The 20,256-nt window shown below is 49.7% G+C and overlaps 1 long non-coding RNA gene across 1 annotated transcript; it reads left to right on the top strand.

Annotated features, from left to right (window-relative positions):
• Positions 1–11,303: 11,303 nt before the first annotated feature.
• LOC119871628 lies at positions 11,304–19,785 on the top strand. The gene is made up of 3 exons (XR_005357591.1): positions 11,304–11,536; positions 13,895–14,071; positions 19,434–19,785. It is a non-coding gene; the product is annotated as an uncharacterized LOC119871628 (long non-coding RNA).
• The last annotated feature ends 471 nt before the right edge of the window (positions 19,786–20,256 follow it).

The raw sequence follows: 20,256 nt of genomic DNA on the forward strand, positions 1-20,256 counted from the left end.
CTGTGGTCTGAATGCTGGGAACACACTCCCAGGGAGCCTTAGAAAATATAGATATCACTCACCTCTTAGAGGGGTTCTTGGGCAAAGAGACTTTAAGATGGAGGAAACTGGTGAAGGGGTATAAGCTGTTAGGAAAGACACAAATGAGCAAAGGGGGTTGGAAAAAAAAAAACAGGACACAGGGTGGATATGGTACAAACTATGTTTCTGAAGAATGAGGGGAGGGGCAAGCCCCAAGGCGAGGTGAACGGGAGGGGAAAAAGAGTGGATTTAATGGAAATACATTCGTATGGGGTTGGGCAAAAAGTAAAGAAATTAGGTAGATAAACCACTAGCTAACCTAATCAAGAAAAAAAAAGCACAACTACTCATAATTAGAAATGAGGATGAAGAAATAACCACATACAGAGGACATTAAAAGAATTATAACTTACTCAGTCTGATGCTTTGAAAATAAATGTGAACATATGGACAAAATGGGTGATTTTCTAGAAACATAAATGATGAAAACTAACCTCAGAAAAGATAGGAAATCTAAACAGTCCAATTACCAGAGAAGAAATTGAAAATGTTGTCAAAGAGCCACTATCCATTAAAGTACTAGACCTAGGCAGTTTCCCAGGTAAAATCTATCACAATTTCAAAGCAGAGCTGCACTGTCGTGCCGTATAAGCTGCTTCTGCACATTGTAGGGAGGGGGGAGGAGGACTTTCAAATGAATCGAAGAAGCCAGTGTAACAGTGAAAACAAAATCCCAAAAAGATAGAACAACAAACAAAACACAATCCTATCTTTAAGACCACAGAAATGCAAAATCCTAAATAAAAGACTAGCAGGTGGAACACAGATGCATTTTAAAAGGATAATGTGCCACTACCATGTGAAGTTTATTCTAGTAAGGCAAGGATGGTTCTCTATGAAGAAATCAATAAATATAATTCATGATCTAAAACATCAATGAAAACCATATAGTTCTTCATGTATACTAGAAGGTGGTTGAAAAAAATTCAACTCTGACTTTTGATTTAAAAGTCTTAATAAAATAGGACATAGAGAACTTCTTTAATATGAATTGATATACATACCTCATAAGTCAAGCCAAAAGTCAGATAATTTCTGATGGCAAATCAGTAGAATCCTTCCCATGAGAATCAAGAACAAGCAAAAAATGACGTTGTAATTGACAGCAATGGTGAAAGTCTTCCCTCCTCCTTGTACCCATGTCCTCGACCATGTGATTTTGCAGTTTCTTCTAAAGACAGTGTTTTTCCCCACCCCATTGATGTTTAACTTGACTGTAGGATTTGTTTTGCCTGGTGGAAAGTGAGCAAAAGCGACAGAGTGCCAGTTCTGAGCATTGATTGAAGAATCATCGTGTTTTTTTACGGCCCACTCTTGCATTTCCATCACCACCATAGGAGAGGATGCCTTTGCTACCTGGTCAGGGAGGATGAGAGATACACTGAGCAGACCCAGAGCCAACCTGCAGCCTGAAGCAAGTCAAGCCCAGTGTGGACCAGCCCACCTGCAGTTGACCTGCAGACACATGGACAAGGAAAAGGATTGTTTTCGACCACTGAGCTTTGAGAGGTTTGCTATGCAGCATTATTGTAACAATAGTTACCTGATAGTAACCGACTGTTACGACTCTTGTTCAGAGTTATTGTTGACCTACTAGCCAATGCAACTAAATAAGAGAAAGAATTAGGAGGTAGAGTTTGAAAAGAGGATATAAAATTATCATCATTTATCCATCATCTGATTGTACACTTTTAAAACAGAGGAGCAAGGCCCAGCTTCTTTTAAAAAGCTGGTTAAAAACATTAAAAGGCTTCGGTAAGAATTAATATATACAAAATCAATACCTTCCCTATATAAAATAACCAATTAAAAATTAAATGAAGAAAAGATCTCATTTACAGTAATAATAAAAAGATAAAATACCCAGAGAAATACTTAACACAGAATGTGCCTAATCCGAAGGGAAAAAGAAGTTCAAACTCTGCTGAAGGACATAAAGTAAGGCTTTAATAAATGAAAATACACCGTGTTTTGGGATTGAAAGAGTCATGTTATAAAAAGTCCAATCCTCACTAAATAAATCTGTGCTAGCTTAATCCCAAAATAACACACAGGTATGTGATCCAGGCTCTGCCAATCAGATGCCCCCGGGTGAGGCTGGGGTTAGGTTCCTCTTTGGGTTTTCTCCCAAAGAGGAAACAGGTGCCCCAGGTGATATGAGCTGATGGGGGAGGGCAGAGCCCCCTGGCTTGGAGACAGGGGCAGGGGCACTGGAAGCCCCTGAAATCACCTCCCAGTGCCATCAGAGAAGGCTTCACATTTGTGCCCAACAGCAACAATCCCCAGGGAAGCAGAGGCAGGTTTCCTGGCTACACGGCCATGAGGTCTGATTCTCTGGCCTTCTGGGTAGTCTTTAATAAATTCGTTTTCTGCTCCAGTTGGCTCAGTAGTTTTCCTTGTTTGCAACTTCAAATCCTGACTGATATACAGACTAAATTAACAGAATATAAGGTCCAGAAATAAACCATATACCTCTGGAGGAAGTATCAGTAATGATAGCGAGCATTTATTGAGCACCTACTCTGTGCCAGGCACTGTTTTTACATACCTGTAATTATCTCATTAGCCCTTACAACAACACTGAGTTGTTATGCTCATTTTACAAATCTGGTAACTAAGGTATGTAGACATTTCTGCAACTCATATATAATAAAGTTGACACTTTAGTTCATTAGGAGAAAGAAGCATCACTCAATAAATAATTTGAGGCTAGCTAGCCATCTGGAAAAATAATGTAGGTCTCTATTCCTTACACTAAAATTAACTCCACATAAATCAAAGGAGAAAGGAAAAAAATTAAGCAATAAAAGAAAATATAAGAATGTTTTAAAATGTTGAAGTGGAGACGATTTTTCTAAGGAAGGCACAAAATTCAGAAGCCATTAAAATACTGATAATGTTTTTACATTTATACCAAACATTTCATCCTGGCAAGCGAAGAGAAGGGAGACAAACCCAGATTATAATAATTGCAATCAAGGGCAGCCTGGGTGGCTCAGGGGTTTAGCGCCGCCTTCAGCCCAGGTTGTGATCCTGGAGACCTGGGATCGAGTCCCACATCGGGCTCCCTGCGTGGAGCCCGCTTCTCCCTCTGCCTGTGTCTCTGCCTCTCTCTCTGTGTGTCTCTCATGAATAAATAAATAAAATCTTTAAAAAAAATTGCAATCGACAACAGGCTAATGTATGTAAAGAAATCGTGTAAATCAATAAGAAAGACAACAAACAATCCAATGTAAAGAAAGGACAGGGTATTAACATTTCACGGGAAAAAATATACGAACGACTTATAATCCCTCATACTTTGACATATGGAGAATAAGACACCAATGTGGTAAATGTGTCACTTATCAAATTGATCAAGACTGAAAAGCTTGATAATGTGTGTTGCCGAAGAGCTCATGAGGAAATGGGCACGTCCCACCGTTGGGGAGTAATTGGTATGTGAGGAAATTTTTCCAATGTTTTAAAATTTGCATACCTTTAGAACTTGCAATTTCCTTGTAGAAATTTATCCTGGAGACACACATGTGCCTAGACATAAATACGTTTATGCATAAAGATTGTGGGAACATCATTTGTCACAGCCAAAGCCTAGAAAACAACCTAAGTGTCCATCAGTAGGGAATTCAGTTAAACAACTAACAGAAAACGGCATACAGTAATGATAAGGAATTAGGTAGAGGCATTGTCTTTAAGATTAAATCGTTTTGTAAAAATCAAGAGACAGCTAGCTGCTGTCTATCCAGTAGAACTCTGGAGTGTTCTAGAAGATAGAAGTGTTCTAGATCTGTGCTGTCCAGGTTGGGAGCCACCAGCCATGTGCAACTAGTGATGCTTGACATGTGGTAGTGTGACTGAGGACCTGAGTCTCTAATCTTAATTTTGATTAATATCAATCTAAATTGAAAGAGGTGCGTATGACTATAACGTTGGATGATGCAGGTTAGAAGATGCTCACATTTATGCATGTGAACAGTTAGTATTTCTGACCAATCTAGAGAAGCTGGTAATAGCCATTGCCCCTGCCAAAGAGAATTGGGGGGGGGGGGAATATCGAGTGTCTCTGGGGATGAAAAGAGTCCTTTGTCCATTTATAGTTTTAATATTTGACTCATTCACCGTGTGTCTAATGACATATTCAAGATTAAAGTAACCAGTGAAAGTTCAACAAGGAAAGTAGAGGAATTGCTTGAACGAGCCTTGAGGTTTTTCCTTGAAACAGAAGTAGGAAAATAAAATCTTTAAAAAGGCGGGAGTCGGGGACACCTGGGTGGCTCAGTTGGTCAAGGGTCTGTCTGCCTTGGACTCAAGTCATGATCCTGAGGTCCTGGGATCAAGCCTTACATCTGGCTCCCTGCTCAGCGGGGATCTACATCTCCCTCTCCCTCTGCCTGCCACTCCCCCAGCTTGTGCTCTGTCAAATCAATCAATCCATCCATCCATCCTTAGAAGGAAGAAAAGAAAAGAAAGAAAGAAAGAAAGAAAGAAAGAAAGAAAGAAAGAAAGAAAGAAAGAAAGAAAGAAGAAAGAAAGAAAGAAAGAAAGAAAGAAAGAAAGAAAGAAAGAAAGAAAGAAAGAAAGAAAGAAAGAAAGAAAGAAAGAAAGAAAGAAAGAAAAAAGAAAAGAAAAAAAAGAAAAGAAAAGAAAAGAAAAGAAAAGAAAAGAAAAGAAAAGAAAAGAAAGAGAAGTAGGAGTTGCCCATGAGGACCTTCCAGGGCTCATGAACCATGAGATCCTGGAGAGACTCAGGTGTGTGGGTAAAAGGTTGACGGGCAGGGGAGGGGCTGAGTAACCACAGATGAAGGAGTCCTGGGCGGTGGGATGCTCCCCGTCACATCTGAAGGTCAGCATTCAGGAGAGACAGAAGCCATACAGCTGAATGATTTTGGACAGCAGTCCGAGTGTAGACACTAAGTCGAGCAATTAGATTATTCCCAAGACACAGGTAAAAAGAAGAACCTAAGGAGGAAGGGATGGATTGGATTTGGAGATATGAAAAAGGGAGAAAGGACGGAACCTGACAGCTAGTCCGATACGGAGACGGAGTTGACAGGGACAAGCTTAGGACGGCTCCCAGCTCTCGGCTCGGATGACCGAACCCATCTGGTAGCCACTGGGGAAATAAGGTTTCCCAGAGGAGCACGTTTGGGAGGAAAGGTTCATTAAGTTCAGTGTTGGCAGGTTGATCCAGGTGGAAATTTCTAGAAGCCTCCAGATAGTTAGGTCTGAAGCTCAGCCAGGGGAATTAGGCTCAAGAGGTTTGTGGGAGAGAGAGCCAGAGATGAGTGATCCCTGAAGCCAAGAGAACTGGAGAGGAGAAGGAGGTGTAGTGAGGGACAGAGCCCCGAGAGCACAGGGGCTAAAGCCAAGGGAGACAAGCTGGCTAAGGACGCTGAGAATGAACGCAGAGGGAGGGAGGCAGGAGGGAGAGCCAGCGAGAAGGGCCAGGGAGGAGGCAGTTTCAAGAAGCAGGAAATGGTCTACAAGGTCAGGTGCCATGGAGAGGTCAGGGAAGGTGGGGCCCTGAAAAGCCCATTGCACTTGGCAATTAGGAGGTCATTTGGTGGCCGCGGTGAGAGCAATTTCAGGGAAGTACTAATGAGAGGGAACACATGATTCCGGCGGGTTGAAGGGTTAATGGGAGAGGAGAGTGGAGATGGTGAGGGGAGGCTCTTGTTCCGTAGGGACGCTTGGCGTGAAAGGAAGCAGACAAAGGCGCGGTATCTAGAGGGCAGGCTGAGTGGAGGCTGCTAGTTTTTATGTTTGTTTTGTCGCTTTAAGAGGAGAGGGAGCGGGATTACAGACAGTGGCAAAGGGTCTCTAAAGAAACCGGATGTAATGAATGAAGTGAGGTCCCTTGGGGGAGGCAGGGAAGGCTCTGTGATGCATCGGAGGCCGAAACCTGATCCAGAAGCCTCTGGGAAGGTGAGGAAAGGGGGTCCCACCCACAAACCAAAGGTGGGGCAAGAGGATGAAAACTGAGTGGATATTTTTTGCTTGGTGGCCTCAGTTTTCTCAGGGACGTCAGAGGTATGGTCACAGGGACAGGGGAGGGCAAACAATGGTCTTCGGTAGAGTGAGGTGGGGCTGAGTCCAGTGAAGATGGTTGACTTTGCTGAGGGTTCAGCTCAGACGGGGGCCATGAGCATGAGGGGGCCCAGGAGTGCAGGTGGAAAGCCTTCTCCCTCCATTCACAGCAGCCTCACCCTACTGCTGGCATTGACTCATACCTGGCAGGGGGACCCCACCTTGCCCAGAGGAGCAGCAGAGAATGTTGGCTATTGGTGTGAGTCCACTCACGACTGTGCAGCTTTCAACAAGTCCCTCTACCCCTCTGAGCCCCGGCAGAGAAGTGGGGTTCATGTTCTCCACCTCATAGGTAAAGCACTTAGCCTAGATCTTGGGGCCCCGAATGTTCTCATCAAACATCAGTTATATCACAGTTAAAAATATGAGAGTAAAGGTGCTGAGGGGCCTGGAGAGAAGGGAGGAAGCAATATCCCACGGAATCTGGACGAGGTAAGAAATAGAAGGCAAGAGGAGTGATGGTCATGGAGTTTGGTGTGAGGCCAAACCCACCCCACTACCTGCTATTTGTCAATAAAGTTTGGTCAACCAGCCATGCCCCTTCCTCGTGCCCTGTCTCTAGCTGCCTTTGTGTCACAGGGACAGAGTCAAGTAGTGACAACAGAGGCTGTGTACCCGGCAAAGCCTAAAATATTTACTATCTGGCCCTTTGAGAGTAAGTTTTCAACCCTGCCCTAGAGGATGGGAGGGCTGGATGGACTCAAAGTAACTAATTAAAAAAAAAAACCAGGAGACTGAAAAGGTCGAAGGCAAAGAATAAGACTAGAGAGAGAGGGTTCCCGAGGTGGTAAGGTGCCGCGTGGGGAGCTGGGCAGGGGGAGGGGGTGCTTACGGCACAGACCGGGTGAGGACTGCTGGAGCTCTGGCCCACCCAGGAATTCCTAGGTTCTCATGATAAATCCATGCAGCAAAATCTGGTGGGTCAATAGACAGACCTTGTGAACATGGGCAAGATCGAGGAGACTTCCAATCAGGAAACCCAGTGCCCAGGAAGTCACCAGAAAACAAAACCCCAGAAACCATCCTCCCCATCTTTGTTATCAAAACTTCGATTTGGGGACACCTGGGCGGGGGGGGGTTCAGCCAATGAAACCCCTGGCTCTTGATTTCAGCTCTGATCATGACCTCAGGGCTGTGGGATTGAGTCCCACATCAGAATCCAGGATGGCTGTGAAGTCTGCTTGAGGTTCTCTCTCCCTCTCCTTCTCTTTCTAAGAAAAACCCAAAGACAAACAAAAATCAACCAAAAAAACCACTTCAGTTTTGTTCAAGTAACAATGCGCCCTACCTCTACGGATGAATCACGATTTGTCCAGGCCGATCAAGTCATCATACTCCCTTTTCACTGACCTTTACGTTACCTGACTGCCTTATAGCCAGTTGCAGGCACGTGAGTAGTTCTGGCCAATAAGATGTCTCGGAAAGTCAGCTCAGGGTTTCTGGAGACGATTCTGCTTTTCTGGTGAGAGAGAGATTTACTGGGGCTGACCTCTTCCCTTTCTTGCCGTAACACAGAGCTGATGCTTGGGGCTGTGGAAGCCATTTTGTGACCATGAGGCAATAAATACGATGACGTCCATGCAGGCTGCTGAGGATGTTGGAGCAGAAAGAAAGAGCCTGGGCCTTGACACCATCAATAAACCCTTGTCTACCTCCAGACTTCCGAAGCCAGATATGCAAGTGGCTTTATTGCCGAAAACATTTTTTTCTTTTATTCAAAAGCACTTTTAATTGAAAGAAGGAAGAGACAGAAGGTCATGGGTAGCAGTTGGATGCTGGAAGAATGGCCTGACATGGGGCCCGGGGGAGGGAGAGGAAGCAGATGGGGGCTGCTACCAGCAGAGGGATGCGTGAGTGCTGATCAGACTGGGGAATGGGTGGTTAAGAACAGATAGGGGGAGGCTTTAGATGAGGGGTTGAGGACTTTAGTTTTTTTGGGGGTGTTTTTCTGCAGGCAATGGGAAAAGCTCGCTAAAATTTCTTTGAAATCCTGCAGATCATAAGCTCGGTGTCATTAATATTTGCTAAATTCTGTACCTTCAAATGTTCTTGAGACATTTGCTTTTCCGTACTCTCTCTACAAGAAAAAAAAATGGCGATGAATTTGCATTATTTTTATGGTTGTTATCTTTTTCCTAATTGTAAAAGTCAAGTGCCTTTAGACCATTTGGAAAGCAGAGAAGCAAATAGAAGGAACTATTTTGGGTCTTTGACCAGAAGGCTGATATTTCAGAGAATGAAGCAGAGCCGATTGGGTTGATGGAGCTTGAGACGGGAAACAAAAAGATGCATTGTAACTCGCCTTCGCTGGTCCTCGATTTTTCCATCTGTCAAATGAGCAGGGAGGACTGCAGCTAGGGAAGTGTCCATCCTGCCTGGTAGCCCAGGGATGCTCGAGGTGAGCCGCTTCCCTGGGCTACGAGCACACACCCTACTGATGCCCTGGGTCACGGTGAGAGCCATGGTCCATAGGTACCAGTCTGGTCCACCCATCCCCTCTGGGTCCACACAGAGTGGCCGTGCGACCCTCACTTTACAGATGTGAGTGACGGGCTCGGAGGGGATAAGGCGATGACCGCAGCCCTGGGCTGTCACATCTCGGAGGGCAGAATCCATGTCCAGTGCTCACTTGTACTCCCCAGAGCCGGCACCGTCTCCAACTCGGTCTGGACCTCACTTCCTTGAGTTGCTTGGGAATCTGTTCCCCAGAGGCTCAGGAAGGGCAGTGGGCTGGAGTGAGGGCGAGTGTGCAGGTCTGGCACCACAGTCCCTCCCCGCAGCGGTGGCCAGGTCACTACCACCTGGTTTGGTTGCGTGTAAGCCTCAGGACTGACTCAGCTGGCTTTCTCCACCAGGGCACTGCTGGGGACCAAAGAATTCAGGGAATAGCTTCGAGTTTACCGAACTGGTGTTAAAAATCAATGATTTCCCTCCTCGGGAGGCACCCTCAGGGGCAAAATAGAGTGAATCGCTTATGAGCTTCTGCATACACGCTGGTGGAGGATGAAGCAGCCGAGAAACTAGTCCTATGTCGTAATGAAGCACCGGTCACCCTTCCCTGCGCCGGGAGCGTGCGCCCTCCACTCTCCACCGGCAGTGGCCAGGTGCCACTCAGCCCCGTGCTGCAGGACTGTCACTCACCCCTAATTACCAAGAGCAGCCTTGGCACAGAGGCTGCCTGGGGCTTCTCCAGGAGGGAAGAATTCAGAAATGCAAGTGTGAACCTCTCAACATCCTCCAGGGGTGGGTACATTGGTTAGTGGCTCTGCCCAGCTGAGTGGGCCCGTTGATTAATGCCCAGGAAACAAGCTGCTACAGGTCGCCCGTTACTCTCCCCCTCCCCTGGGCACAGCGCCCTTGCTCATCTACTCCAGGCCACATTGTCTGCCCGCCCCCCGCCCCCACGGAACATTCCACCCCTATCCATAGAACCAGAGCACGCCAGAGGAAGAAGAAACCAGTGCCAGATACAAACTGTTCAAGAGTTTAGCACTCGCTGCTGGGAACATCCTCAACACTTTATGTGCCTGACTCCCTGGATGCTCACAGCAACCTCACGAGAGAGGTGTTCCTATTGGGTCATGGTAAAGACAAGGAAACTGAGGCATGGAGCAAAGGAGTGGAGAGGAGGTTAAGCGATCTGCACACTTAAGTGGCAACACTGAGGTTTGAACTCAGGCCTTAGCTCAGATCTGGAGTTCTTAACAACTCTACTGCCCCCACCGACTCCCGTGGTCCCATCACATTTGCCTCATCTTGCAGATGGGAAGCAGGCCCAAGAATCAGTCCAAGGTCACCTAGCCACGTAGTCCTGGATGAAGCCCAGGTCACAGACTGCCATCCAACACTCCTTCCATTGCCCCATGATGTCACTTGCTTTCCTCAAGGCTCTCTTTTTAGAACAGCAAAACCACGCAGATTGGGAGGAACAGTCCAGGCCTCTTCAGAGTCCCTGGCCTCCAAACCTCCATGGGTCTCATAGGAACTGACATCCTTGGACCTCCAGCCTCACAAAACATCGGTGACAACTAACGTGCATGCCCTTCACAGTTTACGAAGCACTCAAACCATCCTATACCACTCAATCCTCATGACAACCCTGCAAAGTAAGTCTGACCATGGTCTCCAGTTTAAAGCCAGGGAAACTGAGCTCTTCTCCGTTGGACAAGAACTGGCACGTCCCCACCATGGACAAAAGGCAGGCCACGTGCCATCCCACTCACCTTGCGCCAGCAACATTGTCCCTAGTCAGCCCAGAGACATCGTCAGTGTTCACCCTTACAAACCTATGCGGACTTCTTAGGGCTCAGATGCTCCTCAGCCTCAAGCAAGAGGCCGACGAGACACTTGTCATTGTCCTAAGCCAGCAGAGCTGGCTCTGAGCACCCTCTGCTCACCCTGCCCAAATCCTGGGAGTCTCTGGATAGTTTTCTGAGCTCAGAGATCAGGTCTCATAGGTATTAGTATCCCCCAGTGCACCTACCTTAGGGCTTGCTAATTAACACGAAGAGAAAGGAAGGAACAGAGGAAGGCTGGCTGAGGACTTCCACTGGACAATCACTGGTTCGGACCAGCTGCCCAAGCTGGTATGCGCTGATGGAATTTTCATTTATAATGATAATACCACCCAGCAGCTGTGTGACCTTCTGCCGGTGTGCTCCCCTCCTTGTCCCCATCAAGAAGAGAAGGTAGCTCGATGGGCTCTCAGATAGAAATTGTGCAGCCTGTACTTCCAGCTCCCCCTGCAAGCCTGCAGGTCTCGCCAATCAAATCCCTGCACGTTTCCCACGTGTTGCTGGAGAGAGGGTCTGTCCTCGGAATCTGAACCAGGCAAATGTACTTCTTCTTTTCGGTTCCCAGCACCCCGAAATACTTCCTATTGAAAGAATCCCGCCTACGGGGAGCAGAGTTTCGAATCCCTCTTCTTGTCCATTGGGTGGAAATGTCTTTTCCCATATTCTGGGACAGGAGAACGGGCTTTTAGGATTGGCCAACAGGACGTTCCCGTTCTGGACTTTGAGTACGAAGCCGGTAACACAAGGGCACAGGCATAGTTGGAGATTTCTCGAGGTGGTGCCGCCGAGCTGTCAACGACCCAGAGACGGTGCAGTGACAAGCGGCTGGCAGTGGCCAGATCAGCCGCCACGCTCCAAACACCTCCCTGCGGTGTGAGCTGCCTGTTTCTGGCTGCAGGCTTGCTCCCTGTCCATTTTACAGCAATCGAGGTGAGGACGGTGGCCCGACCGGTAGGGCCATAGCTGTGAAGTCCGAGAGACATTCTGTGTGTGCCAATCACGGGCAGCACGCCTGTGGGTGTGCCACGTACCCTCACGGAATACTGTTCTCTCCCCATGAAGCAGACGCGACAGTAAGTACTCCGCAAGGGCTGCTGCGGGGCCCACAGCAGATAATGTGAGTGGCGCTCCAGGCCTGGCACCTGGCGGGGGCTGAATAAATGGAGGTTACATGAATAAGGATGGAGGAGGAGAAGCTTCCAGAATGGGTGTCTGAATCCAGGGCAGATACACCCCACTGTAAACAGCCAGAAAGGCTGTCCTGAAGCACAGGGCGGAGGAGGGCCCATCGCCCTGGGTGCTGACCTTCTCGGGGAGAACTGACCTAGGTCTCCCTGATGCTACTTCACCCCGGGTGCCTGCCCCACGGGGGGCTCCGGGGGGTCACGGGCTGAGGCCTGCCTGAGAGCGGAGGCCCCGGGAGGCATTTGGCCTCTCCCAAAGCTGATTTCCCCAGATGGAGCACAGGGCCGGCTTCTGGTTGCGGGGCGTGCCAGGCCGGGGGAGAAGGCCTGCCAAGAGCCTGCTCCGCCGAGGTGCGTGCCAGCGCCAGGGGCCAGATGCTCCCTCCAGAACCTTCCATCAGCAATGGCATCTGCTCCTCTCCCAGGCTGGTCCAGCTGCCACCCGGGCGGGAGGCTCATTTCCCAACCCCGGGCCCATCTTTCTGCCAGCACCCTCGCCCCAGGCCTTTCCTTGGGGGTCACAGATTCTTGTCTTTCCTCGGGTCCGCGGGGCCGCTACTGCAGTGCCCACTTTCTGGCTGTCTCTGGTTCTGACTGGAATTTAATTGGAAGCTTGAAAAACCCTGATTGTTTGATAATTATAAGGCAGGGAAATTACTAGGGCATCAAAGGTTGCTCCCAATTGCTATATTAATTGTCCTTCGTTATCTCTCGACATAAAAGACCACTTGATAGAGACAAAAGCCAGCCTGCTTTTATTTCACGGCCAACTGACAGGAGGATGAGGGGTCGCTGTTGGCTCCCATCCACGTCTTCCCAGACGGAAACCTTTGCTGCTCCCTGCCCAGCACAGCCCCCCGCCGGAGACCAACAGCAAAGCCCCGCAGCGTGCAGCCACGTGCAGCCGCAAGCAGCCCGAGACCCTCCCGGGGGGCCCCTGACCCTGTGACTCCCGCAGCCAAAAAGCCCCGGATCTCAGCCGCGTGTTTAGACGTGCTGGTCCTTGCGTGCTGGCGTGTAAGTGCGCGCAGGGGCACTGTGGGATGCAGGGCTAGCGCTGGTTGAGGACGTCCTACGTGCCAGGTGCCACGTCAAGTGGTTTACATGCTTCTCTTTACAACAGTTATGCCTGGGATTGTTTTTTGTTTTGTTTTGTTTTTTCTTTTTATTTAGTTGGTTTTCATTTTGTTTTGTTTTGTTTTGTTTTGTTTTCCATTTTGCAGCTGGGTCTCAAAAGGATTAAGCAACTTGCCCAAGGTCACAGAGCAATGACACACTGGCACCAGGAGCAAACCCTGGGCGCCTGAATGGAGCTCTTAGCCACCCTGTAGTGCTGCTCTCTGAGTACATGTATGTGCACCGTGTGTGTGTGTGTATGAGTGTGGCATGTGCGCGTGCATGAGTGTCCGTGAATGTGTTGGGGATACCAGTAAAGGACAGTATCTAAGGAGTGAGCCCAGGACAAAAAGGACGAAGCAAAAGGCATGAATGAGGCCATTGTCAAAGCAAACCCATACACTTGATTTGTTTATTTTTAAAGAACCCAGCCATGCCTTGATTAAAACCACTGGGGCTGGCGGTAAATGAACCCATGTGTGAATGTTATGTTTCCTTGAGCATCTATTTTGTGCCAGGCCTTGTGCTGTCGGCAGTGAGTGGCCCAGGGAGAGTCAGGCACGAGGTCCACCCAGTGGGCTCCCGGCCTGGCTCCCAGCCACAGACCCAGGGCAGGGCTGGCGTTGTCCCTTCTAGCCCTGTCATCATCATGGTCCTGCATTTGAAGCCTCTGCCTCTGTGGGGAGGACCCGGGAAGGCTGGGTAGAGCTGCCTTAAGGCCATTAATTTTTCATAGCCAGTTGCCAGCATGCTCGAACGTCAGCCGCCTGGCCAAGAGCGAGGTTTAACCAACAATTGATTATCCTTGGAACCAACAAGGCTATATATCACTAATTCATAACTTGGCTTTTGTTCTGCAACCGTGGCTACATTCATTAATAAAAAGAAGAAGCATGTGTGAGCCCTTCTCTGGTCGAGCCCGATGGGGACTCATCCTTGACTCCACAGCAGCCTTCCAGAAAGGGATCCCCATCCCCTGATACAGATGAAGAAACTGGCCCAAGAGGGAACCTCATGCTCTGCCCCCATCACATGGCTTGTCTAGAGTGAACCCACTGGGGGGCCAGGCTCTGCACCATAACATCATCAGATGCTCCATCTTTCCCAACAACATACATGGATTGTTCGCAGGTCGTGAGTTTCAAATGAGAAAATCCAAAGGAGGCAACCGTCAGTGCCCGGAGCCAGCTTCAGACCAGCCACTGCGGATTGTCACTGGGCCCTCTAGCCGGCCCCCGGACCAGGGCGCAGGCCTCGGGGGGGGAAAGCGGCGGGCGCAGCTCACTGGCAGGTGTTCCAGACCTACAGGTAAAACTGCAATTTACAGCAAAGCCTAAGTCCATCTTTCCAGATCAAATTTTCCAAAGGAGCCTTTTAGATGTAGCCTGTCTTGGCCAATGGCCAAGGCCCATCAGGCTGCTTTCTCAACATCAGAACGACCAAGAAAATAAGGGACAGGGCATCCAAACCTTCAGTGATAAGTTATCTTTCTAAGTTTAGGACAGAGCTGCCTTCAGTTGTCATAATTTATCTCAATACTTATTTCAGGATATAGTTTTATACTTCTACTCTCTCTTAGATATACACACTTATTTACATATATAATATACATAACACACATATAATACATTACATTAATGATGTATATATTCTATGTAATATATATAACATATATAAGACAGTCATTCTGACCCTTATATCTGCCAATCTTATCCTCAGCCCCTAGCCTCTGCACCGCTGCTTCCTCCTCTCCCTCTAGAACTTTGCATGGCTGGCTCTTGCTCATCATCTACATCTCAGCTTTATTTTTTTTCTTATTTTTTTATTTTTTTATTTATTCATGAGAGACACAGAGAGACACAGAGAGGCAGAGACACAGGCAGAGGGAGAAGCAGGCTCCATGCAGGGAGCCCGACGTGGGACTCGATCTCGGGTCTCCAGGATCAGGTCCTGGGCTGAAAGCGGCACTAAACTGCTGAGCCACCTGGGCTGCCCCTACCTCTCAGCTTTAATGTCACTTCCTCGAAGAAGTTTTTTACCACCCCACCTAGACGGGTCCGTGGTAGCTCCCGGTCATATTTTCATCCTAGCTTTGTTCTCTCATCAGAGATACTGTTTTATTCGTGTAATGGGGTGTGCCCACTATGAGAGTGTAAGCTCCATTAGGACAGAAGGGGGAAAGCTTACTCATCACCACGTGCCCAGCACCCATCGGGAGCCCAACAACGTTTTGGTGAATGAATGCATCAATGAATGAAAACCTCCCCAGGACCCAAGTAGTCTTGTCACGGGGCTCTGCACCCCTAAGTCAACATGACCCAAAGGCAGGGAATGTGCTCCTTCTAATTTCACAGGGACTATATGCTGAGGTCTGCATCTCAAGGTCATTAGCTGAGTCCAAACTACTCAGCTCTGACCCAAGCAGCAGGTGATGAGGACGACTTGGGAGGTCTACTGGGAGCCCAGGGACAGCTCAGAGCATCAGGTTGGGGAAGGTCCAGCTCTAGGAGGCAGAGTTCTGCTGGTAGAACTGGTCCGGCCTAGTACAGCGGTCACCGACGTGGCCAGGAGTCCCCAGTGTCAACTTGGTTAGCAGCCCAGAGAACAACCTATAATGGTTGCATTAGCAAATCCCAAAACACCAAGGAGGAGAAGTTTTCATGCCTCTAAAATATCTGTGGCAGGAGGAAGACTCAGAACAGGTGGTACGTGCTCAGGCTACGTAGAACCTGTACGTTCTACGGGTAGAACCCGTACCTGGATACGAGGCCGCTCGGGGTCAGGCTTGACACTGAGGCCCCAGCTGGTCCAAGGAGAATGTTCCATTGGACACATCATGGCTGGGGGAACCATGAGCCGTCAGGCTGAGATGGAGTCCCGAAGCCAACCGTGAGCCCAGCCAAGGTGCACAGGGCACCAGAACTCAAGAGAGGAGCCCAGGCTGGGCCTGATGCCAGGTTCAAATCAGAGGAAACAAATCAAGGTGAGAGCCAGCCCAGGAATCAGGGTCACGGGCAAATCCACAGGGAAGCAGGCCAAGGGCCCAAGGGCAGACCAAGGCTGCAAGGCAGTTTGGGCTGTTCCCTGACAGAGGTGGTCAGAGCCTCCTCGGAAGGCCTGGCCTCCGGGGGCTGTGGCTTCCAGCAGGCGTCCCCGGTGGACATGACAGGCCGACTGGGACGGTGGGCATGGGCGGAAGGCCGTTTGAACTTCCTCAGCCCTGTATCTGAGGCGGGAATTAAACCGTTCTGTTCTACTAGGGCGTTTCATTGACTTCTGGCAAAACACAATGTCCTGCTTCAAAGGAAAGGAAACGCACAGGCTTAGGAGGCTCGTTGGACATCAAAGCACTATTAGAGAACAGCATCCTGATGAGCTAATTGCAAATGCAGCCTGGGCAGACGGAGCACGTTTGCCCAGGAACATATGGGCTCACACATCCAGGCAGAGGGTGCCGGGGACAAGATGTGAGCGGGGCTTTGGTGAACCCAACGTGTTTGCAAAATAATTCAAGACGTCGCCTCAGCCTGGGCTGCTCTCCCCTCCCACATTCCATGGGGCCGAGGGGGTGGGGAGCAGGATGCCTGGTTCCTCTAAAGAAGTAAGAAGGACTGGGCCCAAACGCACCAGAACATTCTCCCCCAAAACCAGAGGGACATTATCTGTGGAGAGGGGTCTTTCTTGTCTCCCAGAGGCCCCTCCAGACTGGGTGACCCTGACTGAGAAGCAGGGTGCCAGTGGGCAGCCGGGTGAGCCGTTCCCCTCCTCGGGCTTCCCCAGCCTCAGCCACCCTGTCCAGGGGGGAGACCCTAACACTGTCAGCCCCAAAATACTTACAGTCTCTTCTGACATCAGCATTACAACTTGCCCAGGAACCTGGGGGCCACCCAGCCCAGGTCATCTACCCCAGGGCTCTGGGTGGGGAGAGGGTCAGGCCAGTTGAGTGGGTGGTGCCCCCACTCCTCATTCACCAGAAAAAATTTGGTGACTCCGATTCTATCTGGTTTATAAAACAGGATCAGGCGCATGTTTTTCCTTGAACAAAGGGAGCTCCAGACTATTAATAAAACTACCTCTCTGAAATAACTGCTTCATCTTACCAGTTGGGGAAACTGAGGCCATGATGGGCATGACGATGGCCTGGGGCACACAGTGAGTCAGGGATGGGGCCAAGTATAGAGCCCAGGAGCCCAGCTCCAGGCCAGTGGTCTGGCCACCCCACCAGGCTGCCCACAACTGGGCAGGTTCAAGCAGTTTGCGCCTCGGTGCTAGGCTCCCTGGGCTTCTGAACACAGAAGGTCCCCTCTGCCCCCGAGGGGGACTTCCTCAGCAGGATGTGTGCCTCAGCAACCAGGAGGGCCCCCAACAATCACCCTCCTGCCTTCCAGGCTGGGCTGACGAGGTACAGAGGTAGCCAGGAGACCAGAGGGGGCTTCTCAAGGGGAAGGCAGGGAGGCCAGTGGGAGAAACAACCACATGAAATCACCGTTGGTTCTGCTGTGTCTCCTCAAACAACAGGCTAAGTGGCAGTAGCAGGGAGGGAAGACACTGGAGGAAAGAAAACAGAGAATTAAAGGGGGCCTGGGAGGAGACCTTGTCCTGCCTGTTGGTTGGACGCATGGAAATCAGAAGTAGAGGGGGGTGAGGGGACCATGCCAAGGCTCCCAGCAAGACTGTGGCTGAGTCCTACCCCAAATGAGTCAGTCCATAGGCTTTGGGCACCTGAGAAAAAATCCTAACTGGGGCTTGTGGCTGAGTCCATACAGCCTGGGTTTCCAGCCTCCTCTGCAACCCTCCCTCCCCCTCACTCCTGGCTCCTAATCACAGCATCCCGGCTTCTCCCTTCACTGCTCTTCACACAATCTTAAGTGATAAACTTATTTGCATGATTCTTTTATTCATTCTTATCTCCCCCTGCCCTAGACCATTGGCTCCTTGGAGGACAAGAGTTGACATGCTTTGCTCACGACTGAGTCCTCAGTGCTCAGTATATATTTGATGGATTGATGCATAGATGGATAGATGGATGGATGGATAAATGGTTAGTTGGATGGATGAATGGATGGATGGATGGGTGGGTGGATAAACGAGTGTATCGGGGCTTTGTCTGAACTCAAAGCTTGCCATGGCTCCTCCCCACCCCCGTGATCTCATTAGGAAGGCCCTTTACCCAGTACTGAGGCCATTCATGATCTGACCTCAGTCCTTCTGGCTCTCGTCTCCTGCCATGATTCTCTCCATCTCTGTCATACCCTACACACCACTCTGGAAGGCCCTGCTTTTGCATGCCTGAATAGCTTGAGGTCTAAAGTACCCCCCTCCCCTTTATCTAAATGACAGTATCCTAGTGATACTTCTATACCCAGCTCAAATGTCTCTCTTCCTGCCCCAGTGAGCCAGGCCTTAGGCAGCACGGACAATGCTCCCTCCCTGACAGTATGACAGCCAGGGTACTGCACAGGTATAGAAGATAAAGATTTGTTCCATGTCTGATTCTACTGTAGGAAACTAGGCCTGCCATGGGACAGGAAGTATGATGTGTTATCGCTGTGTGCCAGATTCTGGGGCTTGACCAATGTGAGGGCTCAGTCCAGTAAGTGACCCTTCCACCACACATGGATCAACTTCAAACATTCCATTCCATTCCAATATTCTCACTCTCTCTCTTTCTCACTCTCTCTCTCTCTCTCTCTCTCTCAAAACCTACTGTATCTGCTATAACTTCTCCTGGCCTCCCTCTTACCACCATCCCTCTGGTCATTCCCACTCCTGAGCTCAGTCAAAGCCCAGATTGGCAGACTGGTGCCTTTGGGCTCGGGCCAGGTGTACTCAGCGCCCCCTCCCCCCAGAGGCCTGTTGGTGACAGACCTCGAAGAAGAGGCCTTGTGGTGGCCCCCAGCTTAGACTTGGGCATGAAAGTTTTAAAAGCATTGCACAACTCTGTCTGGTCTATGCAATGCTCTTTTAAAAAATCAGTACATTTTGTATGCAAATATATATTTCCAGTTCCTCCTGAAAAGTTAAAAGATCGAGCCTTTCTGAAGGTGACTTCTCACAAGACACCAACTGGGAGGAACTTGAGACAGAGCTGGGTGCCCTGGTTTACCACAGACCCCATCCCATCGTCCTTGCTTCACTAATGACCCAACCCTGCCTGGTTCCCTTGGGAATTGAGGTTTGTGGGAGTCCTGGGAGACTTTCTTTGCTCCTAAATCAGATCACTGCTCCCTTTTCATTGCTCCCAGACAGACACAAACACACATAACACACACACACACACACACACACAGAATGACCCCGAACCAGGATATAGTGGAGTCTGAGGACATAAGAAGGGAAGTCTCCAGGGAAGGAGGGGGGGAAAGCATAAACATGGGTTTGGAGACAAGAAGGAGCATGTAGGGCAGGAGCACACCCATCCAAAGGAAGCCAAGAATGCAGTGGGAGCTGAGGTCTGTGCTCCCGCTGAACTTGAATAGCAGACCAGTCCGCTGGGACCAGCCATCCTCCCCATCGTTGAAAACAAAGGCTGAGTCTCTTCAGTACTGTAGCAGCAGGAGCACCTCAGGGCTGCAGCTCCTGGCCCATCAACTATCATAGAAAATGCCAACCCTAGGTGTGGTTACAATGGTCACTGCTGCCGTTCACTGTGGGCTTTCCACCTGCCCAGGACCATGTGAAATTTGGTTTGGAGACATGACTGCATTTCATCCTCAGGCTGAGCATCCCTGCAGCAGGAAAGCCAAGAGTCAGAAGAGCAAAGCAGCTGGCCCGAGGTTCCACAGACAGCTGATGGCCAGCTCCAGACTGCCTGGGTCTGGGTCCGCTTCGCTCCCCAAGAGCCATCATGTCAACCGCATGCTCGATTGAAGGGGGATGGGCTCATCCAGACACAGTACCCTTTGATTCTCCATCATCCAGGAGCCTCCCCCAGAGAGATGGATTAGAAAATGAACCCTTCCCTGACCATCCCAGCCTCTGAACACTAAGGACAGTCAGAAGTGAGTCTGAAACATTTTAATAAAAATCCTACATCTGTGCACTGGTTAAGAGTGTGGACTCTGTACCCAGACTCTGCCACTTTCTCACTGAGTGACCCTGGGCCAGTTGTGCAGCACCCTGTCCCCTGATTTTCTCTCTGATACAGTGGGGATCATAACGAGAAGGAGCAGCCGTCATGAGCACACTGTCCTCGTGAGGTGTGACCCGAGGGGAACGGCGCTCAGAGCAGGGCTGGAGCCTGGCCAGCACCTCGTGGAGCAGCTGTACCTTCCTCCTCATTCATACCCAGCTTGCCTTTCTCTCTCCTTTCAAACAAGGTGGGAAGAGGACTTCCTTCCTGTATCCCCTTCCCCGAATGGTGAAGACTTGGCTCCCCAGGACCTCTCTGCTCTGCCCCCAGGAAGCCCTAGCAGCCACTCCAGGGGCCTCACAGCCCTGTGCCAGCTTGTGATGAGGCCTGGTCCCGGGGGGGCTGGGGAGCAACTGGGCAG

The sequence above is a fragment of the Canis lupus genome, chromosome 4 (genome assembly GCF_011100685.1).
Source record: "Canis lupus familiaris isolate Mischka breed German Shepherd chromosome 4, alternate assembly UU_Cfam_GSD_1.0, whole genome shotgun sequence".
NCBI lineage: Eukaryota > Metazoa > Chordata > Mammalia > Carnivora > Canidae > Canis > Canis lupus.